Source organism: Camelus dromedarius, chromosome 5 (assembly GCF_036321535.1).
Source record: "Camelus dromedarius isolate mCamDro1 chromosome 5, mCamDro1.pat, whole genome shotgun sequence".
Lineage (NCBI taxonomy): Eukaryota > Metazoa > Chordata > Mammalia > Artiodactyla > Camelidae > Camelus > Camelus dromedarius.
Window position 1 is genome coordinate 18,780,328 of NC_087440.1, and position 18,734 is coordinate 18,799,061.

The window sequence follows — 18,734 nt, forward strand, 5'->3', positions numbered from 1 at the left end:
AAGACAGCTTTCTTGGTGTCAGCTCCAGCCCAAGGACTGACCCTCCTCTCTCCCTTGTCCCCAGTCTCCCCACCCTCCACCAGCACCACCAACACAGCTCGCACAAAATGGCCTCCTTCCTCCTTCAGCCAAAAATGCACGCCCTCATGCAAATAAACTCATAAAAGCCAGCAGCTTACAGCCCATCCCAGCAGTGGACTGGGCATACCCAGGCAGGCCTGAACCCCAACACCCACAGCCTTGGCATAGGCCATATCCTTCCTATCACCACAACAATTAGAGATCTTCTATACACCAGTAATTATGTGCACTGAGGCTTAGAGTCACAAGGATGCAGTCTGACATCAAAAACTCCCCAGAGTTTTTTCCTATTGCTATGAAATGAAATCTCAGCAGATATCCTAAATAGCCCTTTTTTGTCCCTGCATTCTCTCACATCATTTCACATTAAAGATAAATGGGGCCCGGCTGAGCAGACAGCCAGGACTCCAAGATGATGCCAATCGTACCACTGAAGGAGAAGAAGCTCCAGAATGTCAAATTAGGGGGCTGCCGAGCTGGATACTGATGCGGGATTTCACCCCTATAGGCATTGCTGGTTTAAAAGAAGTTAGTACCAGCATTACAAGAAGCACGTCACGTGAAGAAAGGGAGCATCGCTGGGCTTTCTGTAGTGCTGGCAGCTTACATGTTTTTCAACTACTATGGTTCTTACAAGGAACTCAAACGTAAACGTCTATGCAAGTACCACTGAAGGGGGTGCACCCTGCACTCCTGACCAGGACCTTTGCCCAGCACCCCTGAATCCTTTCATATTCTGATGGAGAATTAATACTTAATAAAAGATGACTGGTAAAAAATTGAAATTAAAAAATAAAGAGAAATGGTTTTTTGGTTGACAAAGATACCTAATCTCCAACTGACCTACCCTCCAAGATCTATGTGGCATGAGTAACTCTAGTGCATAAAAAGTGTCACTGGATATATCTTTAAACGATAAATTCCCTAAAAGTGAATTTAACAGACATGCAACGTCAGTCCTTAACTTTGTCCATGGGAAAAAAAATGTGTTCACAACATGCTACAACTCAGTCCAGCTACTTGAATAACAATGGCTGACGAAAGCCAACAGCAAAAGAAAATGGCAATAAAATAAGATGGCATATTGACAGCTGAGACCTAGGGTGACACCTGTGGGTGGTTCTGTGACTCCAGGATTAGATTGTTCTCACTTCAGAAGAGCCATCCATGAACTCTGTCAATCAGCAACTCAGTCACACTATCATAAAACTCATTCCCCCATGCCCTGCTCAAAAGAAAAAAAAAAATCCTTAAAAATGTTGCTAACAATATATAGGCTATATGAATTCTAATCGTGAAAGGCAGCATTTTTCTCCTTGGCTAACTTACAAACTGAGTTGAATTTTTATCCAACCTTTGCCATGTCTCACTTTGACAAAAGGAATTCAATTTGTTATTCTCCTCGGACTTCAAATAAAAAAGTAACATCAAAGTCGAACAGAAAACGAAAGCTCTAGTTCAGACATCATTTTGTTTTCCTTTCCCAGGGAAATATTGACACTTGCTGGAGAAGCTTATGCTGATGCATCTATAAATTGAATATACATTTTTATGAGAAGGTAAGTAGCCAGGAACAAAGGGACAAAACAAAGTTCCCCTGTGCTCTCTTCCAGGTGACTGCCAGCCAACTGTGCAGACGACATGTTTAAAAGGAAGCTGATGTGGTCTCCACGGAAGCTCAGTTTGTGGGCTCTGCGTTGGCAGATTGACAGCTGTGCTAAATGATGTTGAAATTACATGTAACACATTTTCAATTATAACTATTGTCCAGGAAGGACTGAAGAGCCCCATGCAGTAAGAGGGGACTTGGTTTGGTTGTTTTTTTTAAGCTTCTTTCCAGAGTAAAAAGGCATAGGCTCTTCTTCTTATAAATTGGACTTTCTGTTTATTGGGGGAGGTGGGAAGAACCCAAGCAGTTTCACTAATTAGAAGCCATGGGCCCAGGATAACCACTGCCGCTCTTCCTAGAATGAAACACACCACACTCGATAGATTTCTGGACACAGCTCTACCTCAATTAAAGCTAGACATAAATGAGATGGTCAATTTTTCAATGTCATAATAGTCAATTAGAGAACAACTAGCCCAAACTGACATTTGGGGTTTAACTCTTTACAGGACGAGCGGGCTGTTGACATCTTCTAGATATTTACTGACGGGCATGACTTTCTGTTTTGTTTGTGTACGGAGGAGAGTGGGGTTTGCGTGAGGAAGTCCAGGAGGGAGATGCAGGTGTCAGCCCCCAAGAAATGAATCAGATGAGCAGGAACAGACTTGGACCTGAGCACCACTGAGATGGGTCCCCAAGGACTCCCAGAAGTGCCCTCGGCTGGATGAGGGCTCTGAGGAGGAGTTGAGTGGCTGTGTGAGAAGGAAGAAGTGTAAATACTGGAAAATGTGGATCTCAAAAACCACCATATCTGTTCCCAAAGACTGGAAACTGGAGGACATAGATGACCCTACATACCTGGGTTTAAATAGCATTCCCAGGGATTGGGGGTATTGCTCAGTGGTAGGGCATGTGCTTGGTGTGCACAAGGTCGTGGGTTCAATCTCCAGTGCCTCCAATAAAGGGAAAAATAAAATAAATAAATAATAAAATAAAAATATGTTTTTTAAAAAGACAAGAAAAAAAAAACACAGCATTCCCTTTGTCATAGTACACCATGCCATAGGCCACACCCCACTTTTTTCCTTTGAGAGCAAAATTGGTGCATTGCTTAATGGCTAACATCCCTGCTCAATGACTTGAGTCTCTTTGACAAAACAAAAAACAAACAAAACTAAAAAAAAAGAAAAAAGCAAGCAGTCTATGAAACCATTGGACAGAGTAGTAGGAAGGGAACAGGAGCAGGAAATGAGAAAGATATTTTATATCTCACTGAAATAGGAAATAGTATCTCATGTTTATCTCCTCCAGCATACTATCGCCATCATGCCAAAATGAAGCATCAGTCATATGGAGAGATGCTCCTTTTTCGAACAACGGAGATCAGTTTAGACAAATATGCATATTGGTTCTCAAAAGATATTCCAGGAAGTGTGGCCTGAAGTTCATCGAGAGCCCAGGGAGACTGCCCCTGGTGCAGCCTAGTCCCACCCACGTGCCGTCTGGGATCCAGCTACTAACATGCGGTCCGGGACTAGCAGCCCGAGCATCACCTGGGAACTTATTAGAAATGCATAACCTTAGCCCCACCCAAGACCTACTACACTGGCCTTTTTATAAGATCCTAGGTGATACATATGCACGTTAAAACTCACAGCCAACTCAGATGACAAGTCCTCACCCTTTAAACATATTGAGAGGGGCAAGAAAGGAGAACTTAAAAAGAGTTCTGAAAATCGTGAAAGTGGTATCTCATCCTTTCTTTCTTGCCTCTCCCAATAAGAAAGAAGCTTCCCAAAGTGCAAAAGAGCATATTTTGTCTAAGAAAGAAAGGGAAATAAGAAGCACACATATACATGTCCAAAAAGAAACTCGGGGTAGATAAAACAGAAAACAACAAATCTGGTTACTTACAAGGTATAAGGGGAAGTACAGGGTTGAAGGGATAAAAATGGGAGTGACATCTCTCCAAGTATATATTTGATATATTTCTGACTTAGGAAAGCATGTTAAAATTCTGCACATTGAAAAAACAAAATGAAATCAACAATGATGGGAAGAGGAAAGAAAAACCTGAAACAAATGAACTTGTATTTCAAGCAAATTCTATATCATAGTGAAGGAGATAAAAACAAAACAAAGAGCTAATCCAAGTAATTTATGAACATAATATTTGACTGTATCCCCAGCCTTGGGCAAGACTGAGTGATGACTAGAGCTGCAAATGAATCCTGAACTCTGTTAATACATTTGTTTCTTGTACAGGTATCGGCACAGCAATCCTGTAACTGTTGTAAATGAATTACAGGATTGAACACGTGAGTATATGTATTGATGCTTTTGGGAGCCAAAGGCCAGAGCCTGCTTGAGACACACATCAACAACCACAGGGCAAGAGCTGTTCCCTCAAGCCTAACATCAGTTATGAATCACATGGGAATCAAGACATAGTAAGAGACAGACTGGGATTTCAAAATGTAGAATAGATAAACAAGATTATATTGTTTAGCACAGGGAAATCTATACAAGATCTTATGGTAGCTCACAGCAAAAAAAAATGTGACAATGAATACATGTATGTTCATGTATAAGTGAAAAATTGTGCTCTCCACTGGAATTTGACACAACATTGTAAAATGACTATAACTCAAGAAAAAAAAAAGTTTAAAAAAAAAAAAGACATAGTAAGAGACAGGCAGAGGGAGTTCCAGACAGAAACACAAAGGAGAAGGCAATGGGAAGATGGAAGCAGAGACTGGAATAAGAGAGCCAGGCCTGCAGCCCCTACAAGCTGGAAGAAGTGAGAACATTCTCTCCTAGAATCTCCAGAGGGAGTTTGGTTCTCCCGACACCTTGATTTCAGACCTCCAGCCTCCAGAATGGTGAGAGAAAAAATTTCTGTTGCTTGAAGCCGCCAAATTTGTGGTGATCTATTATATTCCTAGGAAACCAAGAAAACCAACACACCAAGCACGTGTATTATTACCTCCACTTACCAGGTAAGGAAATAGAGGCATGAAGAGTTCAAGTAATCAGTTCAAGTTCCAGAAAGTAAACAGTGAAGAAAGGATGTTAACCCAGGAAACATGATTCTAAATACAGCCCTTTACAACCTCTATTTCAGACTTTTTCTGCCAAGAAGTCATTAAAGATGATAATGTGAATGAAAAAAACATCCCCTGCAGTATCAGTAAACAAAGGATGCTGCAGTCATCAAACCATCACATTGCAGCCCCCACCCCACCACGGTGAGCCCTGAGGGGACTCAGGATGGAAACAACGCAGCCATCAAGCTCTCAGCCACTGAAGCTAACCCCAAAGGCAATCCCCGTGGAGACTCAGGGTGGGAAAGCACAGGATGCTGGCCATAGATAGCCCAGGTGCATATCAAAGGAATAATCTCAATAAGCCCAGACGTTTGCATCTTCCCATATGTAGAAAAGCTAAATTCATTAACTTGAGGTATCTAGTTTCCTTTATTTAACAGTAATCTTTTGATGTTCCGACTAGGCGGTCTTTGTAGCAAAAACCCCTATAGAACCTGGCTTCTCCCTTACCTCTTCAGAGCAGTCCTTCAGAGCTATCTGAGAGGCTGTTTCCTGGGCTTGAAGTCCTCAAAGAGTCCACCAAATAAAACATAATTCTCAACTTTTAGGTTGTGCATTTTTCTCAGTCAACAATCACTATATAGAGCAGATACCTTTCCATATCAAAATGACTATGTAAAAAACCAAGTTACGAACTATATGTAGGGCTACTTTGGTAAATGAACATGGAACCTCACCTTAGTAAAAGTGTTACGGAAACAACAGGCCAGCCAAGATGTGAAGGAAAAACCGGGCTGGTCTAACAAGATAACTCACAGGTCTAGGAATGTGAAGGAGAGGCTGGGCTGTTTCTTAAGAAACAAGCACCACTCGGAGGGTTGGAGTACTCAGATGTATTACACCGGCGGGCTCAGAGGGGCTTCTGCTCCGAAGCTCTGAGCACCTCCAAGACGTGCGCATGAGGTTTTATAGGGTAAAGTACAAGCCTGGGGTATTCGGCCAATAGGCATGGAACAGCTTTAGCAGCATCATTATCACACAAGTGGAGGCAGGGAGGCAGCAAACCAACATTCCAAAGCCAGATATATCTCTTTGAAAATCCAGCTGGTTAGCAAAAAAACATGAACAGCAAACCAACACTAATTAACTTAGATTTACGAGTTAGTCCAGCAGAACTCAGATCAGTATTCCGATACTTAGATTTGTGAGTCATCTTGTTAGCCCAGCCCAGCTTTTCCTTCACAAAAGCTCATAGAAATATTGGATAAGGAACTAAAAAAAATAAATACCTAGCAGAGCTGAAAAGAAAGGAAAATCCCCAATAGCCAGAAATGAAGGAGGAACATAAAGCTAAAGTGATAAGCTTATGAACAAGGGCTGGACATCCACGAAGGAACAAGAAGCTTAGTCTCGGAATATACTGGAATGTACGATGCAAGGAGTAGAAACTGAAAACAGCCCCCTCTTCCTCCTCCCCTGTACCCCTCCTACTCCTCCTCCACTCCCGCATAAAGCCAGGACTCTTGAAAGGCTATCTCTCAGTACAGTGGAGCTAGACATTAGCTCCACCCATCAGCTCTGGGAAGATGTAAGAAAGTGGGTCTGTGCCCTGTATACAGGGAAAAGATCTCCCACTAGAAACAGCAGGCCCAGGCCTTTCCACACATGTATGTGGCATCTGAATTCACACAACTCACATAATGTGGGAGTCTCCAGCCAAGAAATTAATGTAAAAATGGACCCCACATAAGTGAAACCCTTGGAGCTGCCAGCAAAAGTAAACACAAAACTGTTTAGACACAAGCCTTCTAAACCCAAAACACACAGAACATTCTAAGGCATACAAACACACAAATAAATATATTCTGGCTGAAAATGAGCTCACAATAAGAAGTTACAAAACACAGTTACTGCAGAAAGGAAAATTTGCACGGTCAAGAATAGAACAACCTGAAAGAGACTATTAAATAATTATGTTTCAAATAATAACATAAAAAGACTTGACACCCTGAGGAAAGAACCCTAAGGCACTGTGCAGAAAGAACTGGTAGATCTGAGAATGAATAAACAGAACTTCTAGAAGTGAAAATGTAAAATTCAGCAAATGAAAGAGTAGATTAGAGACGGCTGATGAGAACATAGATGTAAGGAAATCATCCAAATGCAGCAACAAGAGATAAAGAAATGGAAAATACAAGAAAGAGGCTAAGAGAGATGAGACGATTAAAAATACATCTCATTGGGATTCCAGAAGAGGAGAAATTAAAGAATGAGGTAGAAGCAATAATCAAAATACAATGACAGAATTGTGAGGATTGATGAAAGATATGGGTGTCAGTCAGGATCTAGGCAGAAAAACAGACAGCATTCTCAAATGAGAATCTGAGAAAAGTTTAATAAAGGGACTATTTACAAAGATGAGAGTGGGGTTCAGGGAAGTTAACAAGGGATAGAGAAATATCCAGGGGCTATTAAGAGCAAGGAGCCTGGAAGGTCAAGGAAGGAGAGGTTACCAGAATTCAGAGAAAGGGCTGTACGAAGTCTGCCCACAACAAGGTCTGTGCCTTCAGTAGAGGGGTGCAGTCGACCACTGGTAAGTGAGCCGGGAGGTGAGCTGGGAGGGAAGAGGGCAGGGCATAACCATGAAAAGAATGACACAGCAACTGGCACCAAGATGGCGGAAGATTCAACTCCCAGCTGACCTTGAGCTTCATTATACACTCATTGTAATACATTAGCATGCTAAATGGCACTCCCACAGGTGCCAGGACAGTTCAAGGCTGACCATAAAAGGCCAGAAAGTGGGTGATAGCCCAATTCCTGGGAATCCCAGCACCTTCCCCCAAAGGAGTTGGAATAATCTCCCCACTTGTTAGCACACGAAGATAATGAGCCCATAAAAACTAACAATCCCGCACTGCGTGGCGGCTCTCTCTTACTTTCTGGGATGGCCTGCATTCTGTCTATGGAGTGTGTATCCACTTTTCCTTTAACCACCCCCACATCTAATGGCCTCTCTGGCCTTCTGAGATCATCTGCACTCTGTCTATGGAGTGTGTATCTCTCTGAATAAATCTACTTTTACTCAACTATGCCTCACTCCTGAAGTCTTTCCTGTGTGAAGCCAAGGACTCTCACTTGGCAGGGCCCATCCCAGGGACTCACCTGAGACCTGGGTCATGACCATCCTCTGGCACCCTATTTTCCTGTATCAGAGGGAGAATATCAATAAGCACATCGACCTCACTCTCCCTGGCCCTCAGAGCTTCTTCTGGGACCCTCACTGATGGACCTCTCCTGGAAGCCAAAGGGCAAGGGAGGATGCAATCTACCCCCGATGAGTGCTGGAGAGGCTGTGGGAAAAAGGGAACCCTCCTACACTGTTGGTGGGAATGTAATGTAGTGCAGCCAGACAGTACGGAGATTCCTTTAAAAACTAAAAATAGACTTACCCTACAATCCAGCAATCCCCCTCCTGGGCATATATCCAGAGAAAACTCTAATTTGAAAAGATTCATGCACCCCAATGTTCACAGCAGCACTACTTATAATAGCCAAGACATGGAAGCAACCTAATGTCCATCAACAGATAATTAAACAGAGAAGTTGTGGTATATATACACATCCATTAGCCTTCTCAGTTCAGGACCTTCAGGTGAAGGAGCAGTAACAGCCAGCCCTCCGGTACTTGCTCAGTGTCCCTAAGGCCTGCCGCACCTTTGTGAATTGTCCCGGGCAGTGTAAATAGGGAGTGTGCTGCTGCCTCCTGCCAGAACTGTAACGGCCTGATGGGGTGGGTGTGTGTGTGTGTGTGTGTGTGTGTGTGTGTGTGTGTGTGTAAGTGGAGTCAATTTTTCTTTTTACTTACTATATTTTGTAATTCTACAGTAAACATGGAATGCAATGAAGCAAAAGATACATCTTTTAATAATGCTAATCATCTATAGAAAAATCTACATTCTTACTCAATTCATTCCTCATCATCCCTAACCCGGACTCCCTGTCTGACATCAGAGCTAGAGACACAAACCAGTGATGTAGCTTGGCAAAAAAAAGGAACAAAAGGAGGATTCAAACCGGAGATTGAGCAATGGTTTGTAAACAGCGAATTTCTTACAGGCAGGATTATATGTAGCCTTGCTTACACTCAGGAAAACATAATCTCCCAAACTGTGAAGCTGACATCCAGGCCTATGAAAGGCAACAAGAAGTCCTATGAAACCAAAGTTGTATTTAAGATGAGTGGTATCTTAGGTTTCATATATGTAGGAATAAATTTTGTCTCTAAAAAGACAACAGTGAGATCGCATCTCTGACTCCATAGAATGCTCCAAGAAATAGGGAGCTGAGCGAAGGCCCAGCTTGGCCAAAATTGAATTTTGAAGTTATAATATGTACAAACGCTTTCTAGGTTTATTAATCTAGCCAAGCTAATCACTGCTTGAAACTCAAAGATCCATACATACGCTGAGGCTTGGGGTGAAATCTGGCTTTGGGTGGATTAGCAGGCAGGTCTTCATTTCATCTCTTGCTTTGGAATGTTGCTACCCGGAATGAGACACACCCCTTATCCAACTGCAGAACAGGAAGCCGGCTTGGATTCAGAGGAAAGAGCGCCACCTACTGCAGCACCGCTCAACTCTAACAGTGCACTGTGTGCTCTCCCGAAGGCATTCCACTCGCTCCTACTAGCGTAGGAAAATTAACAAGATTTCAGCTGGGGGGTTGGAGAAAAGGGAACCTATGGCCACAGACCAACACTTAACTATATTAAAAATCCCAAGTCTTTGGCAAGAACTATTCGTTATTAACATTGTAATGCTATTAGGCAAGGATAATGATTGATGGAAGTCATTTTACGAGACAATCAGATACGAGTGTCAATTTCTTGGAGTTTAGATGAGAAATGACATCATCAGCCCAATTCTCTGCTGAGGAGTGCAGAAGGATATAAAACCAGTAGATCCAGCTAGAAGCCTCTCGGCCCTTAATAGGAATCACTACTTCCTACACCTCTACCTGCACCCTTGGAGAGAATACCCAAGTCCTACTTTCATGTTTTATCTGAGACCAAAATATGTTCAGGTGAAGGAGACAGGAGGAGGCATGCAACTCCAACTATGGTGATCCTCTATTCTGCAAAAAGTAGGCTTTTGTCCATCTCAAGCAGGGCAGAATAACAGGCTTAAGCTGAGAGAGCAAGCAAGCAATGAGACTTGGTGGGTCAGGCAGGATCACAGAAGATCCCACCAATCATTGTCAGAAAGCTTCACAAGGGACCTGCAAGTCAGTCCCCTCAGAGACAAAATGCAAATGCAGCTGTCTGTGGGCTATTACTCAAACCCTGACTGGCATGCAAATGCAGATTTACCCCTTCCAGCTCTAAAAGTCTACGGCAACTTACACCCACATTAAACTATGTGATAAAACACAGCTCAGAGCAGCATCAAAACCAGAGTCCCCTGAAATGCAAAGCAAAATCACAATGAGATATCACCTCACACCTGTTAGGATATCTCTTATCAGAAAGACAAGAGGTAACAAATGCTGGCGTGGATGTACAGAAAAGGGAACCCTGTGCACCATTGGTGGGAATGTAAAGTGGTGTAGCCACTACAGAAAACAGCATGGAGTTACCTTAAAAAATTAAAGTAAGAACTAACCATATGCTCCAGAAATCTCACTTCTGGGTATATATCCAAAGAAAATGAAATCACTAGCTCAAAGAGATATCTGCACTCCCCTGTTCATTGCATCATTATTCAAAATAGCCAAGATATGGAAACAACTAAGGGTCCCTTAACAGATGAATGGATTTTAAAATGCAGTATGTATATATATATAACATTATTATATTATTATAATATTATAGAATATTATTCACTCTTAAAAAAGAAGGAAAACAGAATATTATTCACTCTTAAAAAAGAAGGAAATCCTGCCATTTATGACAGCATGGATGAACCTGGAGGTCATTATGCTAAGTGAAACGTCAGACAGCAGAAGACAGATATTGTAAAGCATCACTTAACAGCTGAATAATTTTTTAAAAAAAAAGTCAAACTCACAGAAACAGGGAATAGAATGTGGCTGTCAGGAGCTTGTTGGGGTGGAGGAAATGAGGAGAGGTTGGTCAAAGGGTACTAGGTTTCAGTTATAAGTTAAATAAGTTCTGAGGATGGTGTCACAGCATGGTGACTATAGTTAATGATACTGTGTTGTATGCTTGAAATTTGCTGAGAGTAGATCTTAAGCATTCACACACACACACACATATACACACACACAAACGATGTTATGAGGTAAAGGGTATGCTAACTTGATTATGGGGATCTTTTCACAAGGTATGTATATGTCAAATCAGCATGCTGTAGACTTTAAATATATTACAATCTTATTTGTCAATTACACCTCAATAAAGCTGCAGGGGAAAAAACAGAGTCCCCCAGCCTTTCTTCCTATGTGGTGAATTCCTACCCTATCACCCAAAAGCCTAGAGGAGTTTCTTCTTCTAGACCTTGGGTCTATGACATTTCCCTGGCTATGTTACTTATCTCATCAGATCCTCTTTATTACAGAAATGAAAACTCAGGGTTTGGGGCGGGGTGGGAGGTATCTCAGTGCCTCCACAGAGAAGGTTAATGTGTATAGTAAGTAATTATAAGAAAGCCACATACCACACCTTTCATTGCTTTGTGTTCCATTCTTCCTGCCCAGTTAAGAGTCACATCACTGCTCACACTTTCACCCATTTGTTTGCTGGGGTTTCCAGCCATCTGTGTTGAATTCTGCCACCTGGCTGTCTTAGTGCAATGACCTGGTAGCTAGCTTTTATGGATTTTGAACAGAGGGAGGTACTCTCTATTATTTCAGCAAAGTTTTAGTCCTATGAATTGGCAGTATGCTTGCAACTCTTTTTAATTCATCTTTAGGAGTTTTACCTAAGGACTTGACTTTGAAGAATCTGCCACAAATATTCACGGAATCCCCATCTTGGCTCAGTGCCACTTACCACCTTGCCATGCCGCATCAGGACCATTAGAGAGAGAATCTCACACGCACGCACTTTTGTGGGGTGAGGAAGCAGAAAATCAAAAGCCTTCCACTTCCTGTGGTGCTCTGCAATCTCTCCACAAGTCCCACTCCCATTCCTCACTTCAGTAATTCCTAAACTTCTCGTCCCTTCTTAAGGCCCCTATCTCGCAATCTCCCCTCTTTCTGCACAGAGAGAAAAATGGGGACCCAAGGACTAAACTCCTTTTATTTCCTGCTCCCAGATCTTCACCTCTTTGCCTCCACTCCTAACCACACCTCTGTCCCTGTCAGATGTTCCTCCTCTTGTCTGGGACTAATCTCTCGACCTGGGCTTCCATCCCAACCGTTCCCACATCCTCAGAGACCTTGCCCTATGGAAGGAAGCAAGGAAGGAAGGAAGGAAGGAAGGAAGGAAGGAAGGAAGGAAGGAAGGAAGGAAGGAAAAACTCTCTTGAGACAATATCCCTCTGATTTTCGCTCAATCTCTTTCCTCCCCCCACAGACTCCTACCCACAGAACTATGCTCTCCACTTGTTTCTCCATTTTCTCATCAACTATTCTCTCATCAGCTCAATACAATCTGGATTCAGCCTCTACCACTTCACTGAACCCTAACTGAAGTATATTTGTGTCATTGTACGGGTGGTGCATCACACATGCCTGGCGTATGGGGAAAGGTCGACAATAAACTTCTCTGGCCAGTCTCCCCCATAATTGGTGAACTACATTGGAGCTTTCCAGTTCTGCCTTTACTTGACTTTTCTCCATCAGTAGCACCTCCTCTGGAATCTCCCCCGTTGGCTTCCAGGTCCCTTCTCTCTCCTGGAGGCTCTCTTACCTCTGACAACTCTTTATGTCTCCTTTACAGGCTTCTATCCCTCTATGCCTTCAATTAGGACCACTTTGAGTCCTCATTGCTTGCCTGCATTCTCTGGCTGGATGACTTTACCAACTCCCATAAAAGCAACTACTATCTATATGACCATAAATGTACTATGGTGCAGGGATGACTAACAGGTCTATACTCGCATCCCACAACTTTATCATTTTCTTCTATTTGAGAAATACATAAGGAGCTCCTGCTAAGTGCCAGATCTATAGCCGTCCCCACTGGACATCTCCACTGGAATGACCCACTAAACTCAGCATGTCCAAAACTGAAATTGTCTCTCTAAACACACAAACACACACACACACACACACACAATAATTTCTTCTTCTCTAGTTTCTATTTAAGTAAACGACACCACCCATCTACCAAGTCAGCCAAGTGAGAAACTTAGTAATAATCTTAAAGTTGCTTTCACCCCCGCCACCACCTCCAAATAGTCACCATGTCCTGTGGCGTCTACCTCCTAAATTCTCTAGAATCACTCTCCTCCTCTCCAGTTCACTGGCCCTGCCACACTTCACTTCATCCTTTCTCATCTGAATTACTGCAACAGTCTCTTAACTGGCTTCCTGTTTCAGTCTTAACCCTTATCAAGCCATTCTCCACACTGGCCTTCCTAAAACATAATCTAATAACAGTATTTCTCCATCTAAACAATGTCAGTGGATCTCACTGCCTCTGGATAACATCCAAACCCCTGAAGTGCCAGTGATCTGACTCCCACCTCCCTGTCCAGTATCACATCTCAACACCCACTGTCCCACGTATGTTCAGTGCCTGTGTTTCCCACACTCTCTCGTTCCTCCATGACTCTGCACACACTGGTGTGTCTACTCAGACCTCTTCACCCCCTTTCCTGTCTGTTCAGGTCTGCCCACATTTCCAGGCTCACATCAGCTCTCATCTCTTGCAGGATATTTTCTCTGCCCTTCTCCTCACATTCTCAGTCTGAATTAAGTGCTGTTTTCTTGTGAATCCCAAAGCACTCTGTACTCCCCACTACTCTATAACCACATTTCATAATTAATTTTCTATATATTCACATCCTCTACATTTTAAGCCACACTGTAAACTCCTCGAGGCCGGCGATCATTGATATTCAGTATTGACAGCACCTATCACAGTGCCTGAAACATAGCAGGTATTTCAATAAGTGCAGGTTGAATAAAAAATATTCATAGAGTGAATTACAAAGCTTCCCCAGGCCTCACCAGCTACGGCACCAATGAAGTCATATTAACATGTAAGTTCAAAGTCCAATGAATCAAGGCTCTGACTTTTCACATGAGATCTCAGTCCTGCAAATATACACACACATGTGCACACACAGTAAAATGTGCTCAGGAAAGTACTTACATATGATGCATTCAGCCTGCAGGAGCTCTCTGTTCAACCTGACCTCACCACGGTCTCCATCAGTCACTGATGCTGCTTTCTGGCACCTCCCCTGATGCCCCAAGTCTTCATGGTGGTGGTCCTTAGCAAAGGAGGACAGATCAGAAAAAGCCAATCTCCTCTGTTCAAGGTGCCCTGAAACAATATAGCTCATGCCACAATTTTATTACACATCTGTAGGTAAACTATCTTTTTATGATTAATTTGCACACCCCTGCTCTGCATGGGGCCTCAGGTAGGATCAGTAAGGATTGATGTCTGAGAGCAATCTGAGTAATGGACACTGAATTGACTCACTTTTCCCTTCCAACAATCACGGCATTCCTTACAGAAGCAGCTCATCTCCCTGGTTCTATCCCCCTCTCTATGCGCTGCCCCACTGGCTCCCTGGTTCACTGGAGATGGTTGATTCTCACCCACACCAAACAGGGACAGCTGTCCTCACCACAGCCTGCAGCAGACACTCTGCTGGGCTGGGTGCAAACGGTCAAAAGGCAGACATGCCACCACAGAGGCAACAGGGCATAGAGGGGAGAGGTGTGGGTGCTGGAGCTGGACCACCTGGGTTCACATCCTGGCTCAGCTGCTTCCCAGCTTGTGTGACCTTGAGCAAGATACTTTACCTCTCTATACCTCAGTTTCTCCACCTGTAAACCAGTGATACTACAGTACCTACTTGATAAGACTGTCACAATGAACAAGTTAATTCATGTTAAACACCACTGCCTGGCACATAGCAAGTACTCTATAAAAGTCATCTGCTATTATTACAGTCTCATCAAGATAAACAATAAATAAACAGACATATAAGCCAAATAATTACTGATTGTAATAAATACGAAGATGGAAATAAATAGGAAAGCATAACAGAAAATGGAAGGAGCCTTGAGAGGGGGTATTTTATACAGAACCAAGGAAGATTCTCCAAGGAAGTAATTTAAGCTGAGACCCAAATGTTGAGAAGGAGCCAGCCCCACAAATAACTAGGAGAAGAAAATTCTTGGAAAGGGGACAGAAGAAACAGCAGTGCAGAGTCCCTGAGATGGAGAGGAGTCTGGTGAATCCTAACACTGAAAAAGGGCCAGTGAGCTGAGCAGAGTGAGCCAGGCACAGAACAGCTCAGGAGGAAAGAGCGAAGGTCCCACTGCACAGGGCTGATGGGCTGCAGGAGAAAATTTCAATTTCATTCTCTGTTAAATGGAAAGCCACTGGAGGATTTTACACCAGGGGGTGACAAGTTATCTTATCTACATGTTTGAAGATAACTCTGACTAATGGACTTAAGGGTAAGCAAGAGTAGAAACAGGAAGACAATTAGGAGGTTTGTGGTTTTCCAGGATAGAGATGATGGAGCAGTGGAGATATAATGAATAAATGACCTACACAGTTATCTGCAAAGAAAATGCATTGGTCTCGCAACAGGGCAGAACTGGCTGAAGCATTAAAGGTTAAGAGAAGGTGAATTGATCTCCCTACTATAACCCAACAGGGAGAGAGACCTTTATTTGTAAACATGGTTTTCCACGGAAGACAAATCATCACTATTGATTTACTGAGAGGCCATGTGGGGAATAGCTCCGGGACTGGTGGAAAGGACTTTGTTCCAGGATAGAAGCATAGATACCCTCTTTTCTTCCTGATATGTGTCCCTACAACCACTGCTTTTTAAATCATCAAAATTATTTTAGTAAATATTCTAAATAATAAAAAAGCAAACAAAGTATTAGCTGTAATAACTATGAAGGAATTAACTGACAGGTTTTAAGTCATTTATATAACAATAGGTTTATATTTGATAGGTTATGTGTGTTTTGTAGTACTTTGTGGACACTAAATATATACAGTATATTTACATATATTTTCTAGAAATTGGAATATAATTTTATTTTAAATTATTATATTGATTTTATAATATATTTTCCTTTGTAAATATTGATGACCATGTACATAGCTGTTTTTTATGTTACACTCTTAGTCAAGAATGTAGGTCCAAAGAAGGAAATGAAATTTCCTTCATGAGAGTTTTTAGAAACCCACTCTGGCAAAAGTAGGGCCTGCCTCTGGTCTCTACTTTTCCTGACTCGGAGTCACACATAGCAGTGATTTTAAAATCATTGATTAGTATCCTCATCTCTCTGATCCCAAATAATTGAACCTTTTTCTCTCGTAATCTCTTTTGTCACTAAAAAAGTAGGGCCCATCTAAGAAAAGTGTTACCAAAAGATTGCAAGTGAAATAAAAATCATCAAATCAAACCAACATGTACTTATCAAACAACTAATACTTGAATTCCCTTCTCTATATAGTCCACTTCCCAACTCCAATAGTTCACCCCAAATAAAAACAAAGCACAAGTAGAATTGGTCCTCTTAAGAAAGTAAATGGTTGCTTAAACAGAGGAGAGGAGAGCTATAGTCAGAGATAAATAAAGGAAAATAAAGGAAAACCACCAAGATTTTTAAGGGCCACTGTTTCCCTCTCCACTTCTCTTAGAGTCGCTCTGAGGACAAAAACTCAAGGGAATTAACATTTGTTTAGTGTATAAACTGGAGAACACTAAGCTAATACGAAAGCTAATGACATTCTGAGGAAGGTCACATTTCTTACCAGCCAGAGAACAGGCAAATTCAGCAAATAGGAGAAGGACACCATGAAGAGAGTAAGCAGAGCCAGGACCGGGAGACGGGACAGAGCTGGTGAGAAGTCAAGTCAGTTTTCATTTGTTCAGTCAGTGCAGGGATGAAGACTAGCAGATGGGAAGCCAGCCAAAGGAGTCAAGGTTAAAATGTATACTTAGAGTGACATATTATGCAAATGATAATTCACAGGTACTTGGCTGTTTAAAAATGTCTGAACTAGAAGGTTCTCAAATCCAGTGCTGAGCTAAGAATTCTGTATACTAAGTTTATAAACATGTAAGAGAGGAGACATGGGGCAAATGGGGCAAGACTGTATGTTTCCAAAATGGTCATCCTTCATGCTTACATATGGAAGATGATCTGCTTCTTGGCTGGCTAAGTTGAGGCCGAAGGAACCTTTTCATGCATTTGGTCAACATCCAAGATGGCAGGTCTAACTGATTGTCTAAGACACTGACTCCTAGGGCCAGACTGGAAACTGGCCAAAAGTGCAGGGAAATTACCAAATCTAAGTGAAAGCAGATTGATTCAAAATGGCTATTTTTAAATGGGGCACATCATATTTGAAAGCGTAGAAAAAAATTAGGTCAGGGAAGGAGAGTAGGCATGCAGAGGCATGTGACACTGTTAGAAATCCCAACAGAATAACAGTATGCCTTTCTCCCCAAAAATTTGAAGACCCAACTGGTCTCTCTTGCTTTTGTTCCTGTGCCCCTGCAATCTATTCTCAACATAGAATCCAAGTAATTCTATTAAACACAAGTCAGACCATGTCTCCTATCTCCTCTAAACCTACAAATGACCTCTGACCTCATTCAGAGTAATCAACAAATCTTCCAGGGCCCCATGTGATGCTAAATGGTGAAGATTAGAACAGAAGGCTTTATGGGACATCTCCCCCCTTTTTGGCTCCCTGACATCTGTATTTCCCTCTAGGCTGGAAGAAATTCCCCCATGGTATGGTACTTAGTAGGAGGCAGGGCCTACGGCGTGGAGGAGGGGCTGTCCTCGCTCCTACTCTCTAACCATCAGAGCAATCACATGACCAAGGCTAGGCTAGTCCCATCTGTATCTTTGCATTACTTCCTCAAGATTTAAAGATAGAAGCTATCTGTGGTAATGGAATCAAGGATCCAGCGGCTGTCACATTACCTATGGTGGCAGCCACACCACCAATAGCAAGCTGTCCATCTTCACTGGTGCCCACAGGAGCACCCCAACCAGACCCCTCTCGTGCATGACCCTGGCAGCATTCTTGCTGGCTGAGCTTTTTTGGCTCCTGCTCATTTTCCAAGCCTGTTTCTACAGCCTCTCTTTCGATTCTGAGAGTTACTATGGCCTTCCATTAAATTCCTTCTCTGCTTAGATGAGCCAGAGTCATTTTCTGTTGCTTACAACCAAGAATCATGACCAGTAAGATGAACTCTGTTGCATGTTGGTGAATATCTGAACATGGAAAGGAACACCTAGTGGTGCAGAGAGCCAACTTGCCCCGCAGAAGAAAGTAAATGGAGCTGAGTTTCCCAGGACACAAAAGGGAGGTGGCCTGGGGTGTGAAAGAGTAGAAAACTAACAAGATGGCTATTGAGTTGTTCAGGGCTGTACTTTTAGCTAAACTGATCTTATGACTAAGAGGCTCCCCTCCTTGTGCACACTTTTCTTAGAATAACTTAATCCTTTTTTACCCTAGAGGTCTTGAAAGAAGGTCATGGACTGAACCTCAAGAAAATGGGCAGGGCAGCTGCTCCTCAATTCCTCCATAACAGCAAACTCTTACCAAGATGAAGAGAGTGTAACATCCTGTAAAACACCCTGATTATTATCACCTTTTCTGTTCTATCCAGTTTTTCCATAAAACCTCAAGACCCCAACCCCATGGTGGGCTCACAGCCTTCAAGGCATGAGCCTGCTGTGACTCCCTTTGCCTGGCAAAGCAATAAAGCTGTTCTTTTCTATCCTCCCCAAACTCTGCCTCTAACTCTCAATCTGGCTACTGGGGTACAGAAGCCGGTTTCCTGGCAACAGGTACAATCTTA

The 18,734-nt window shown here is 42.6% G+C and overlaps 1 pseudogene; it reads left to right on the forward strand.

The window, feature by feature from the left end:
* The first annotated feature begins 493 nt into the window (after positions 1–493).
* LOC105104924 (ATP synthase subunit f, mitochondrial-like) lies at positions 494–754 on the forward strand (annotated as a pseudogene).
* The last annotated feature ends 17,980 nt before the right edge of the window (positions 755–18,734 follow it).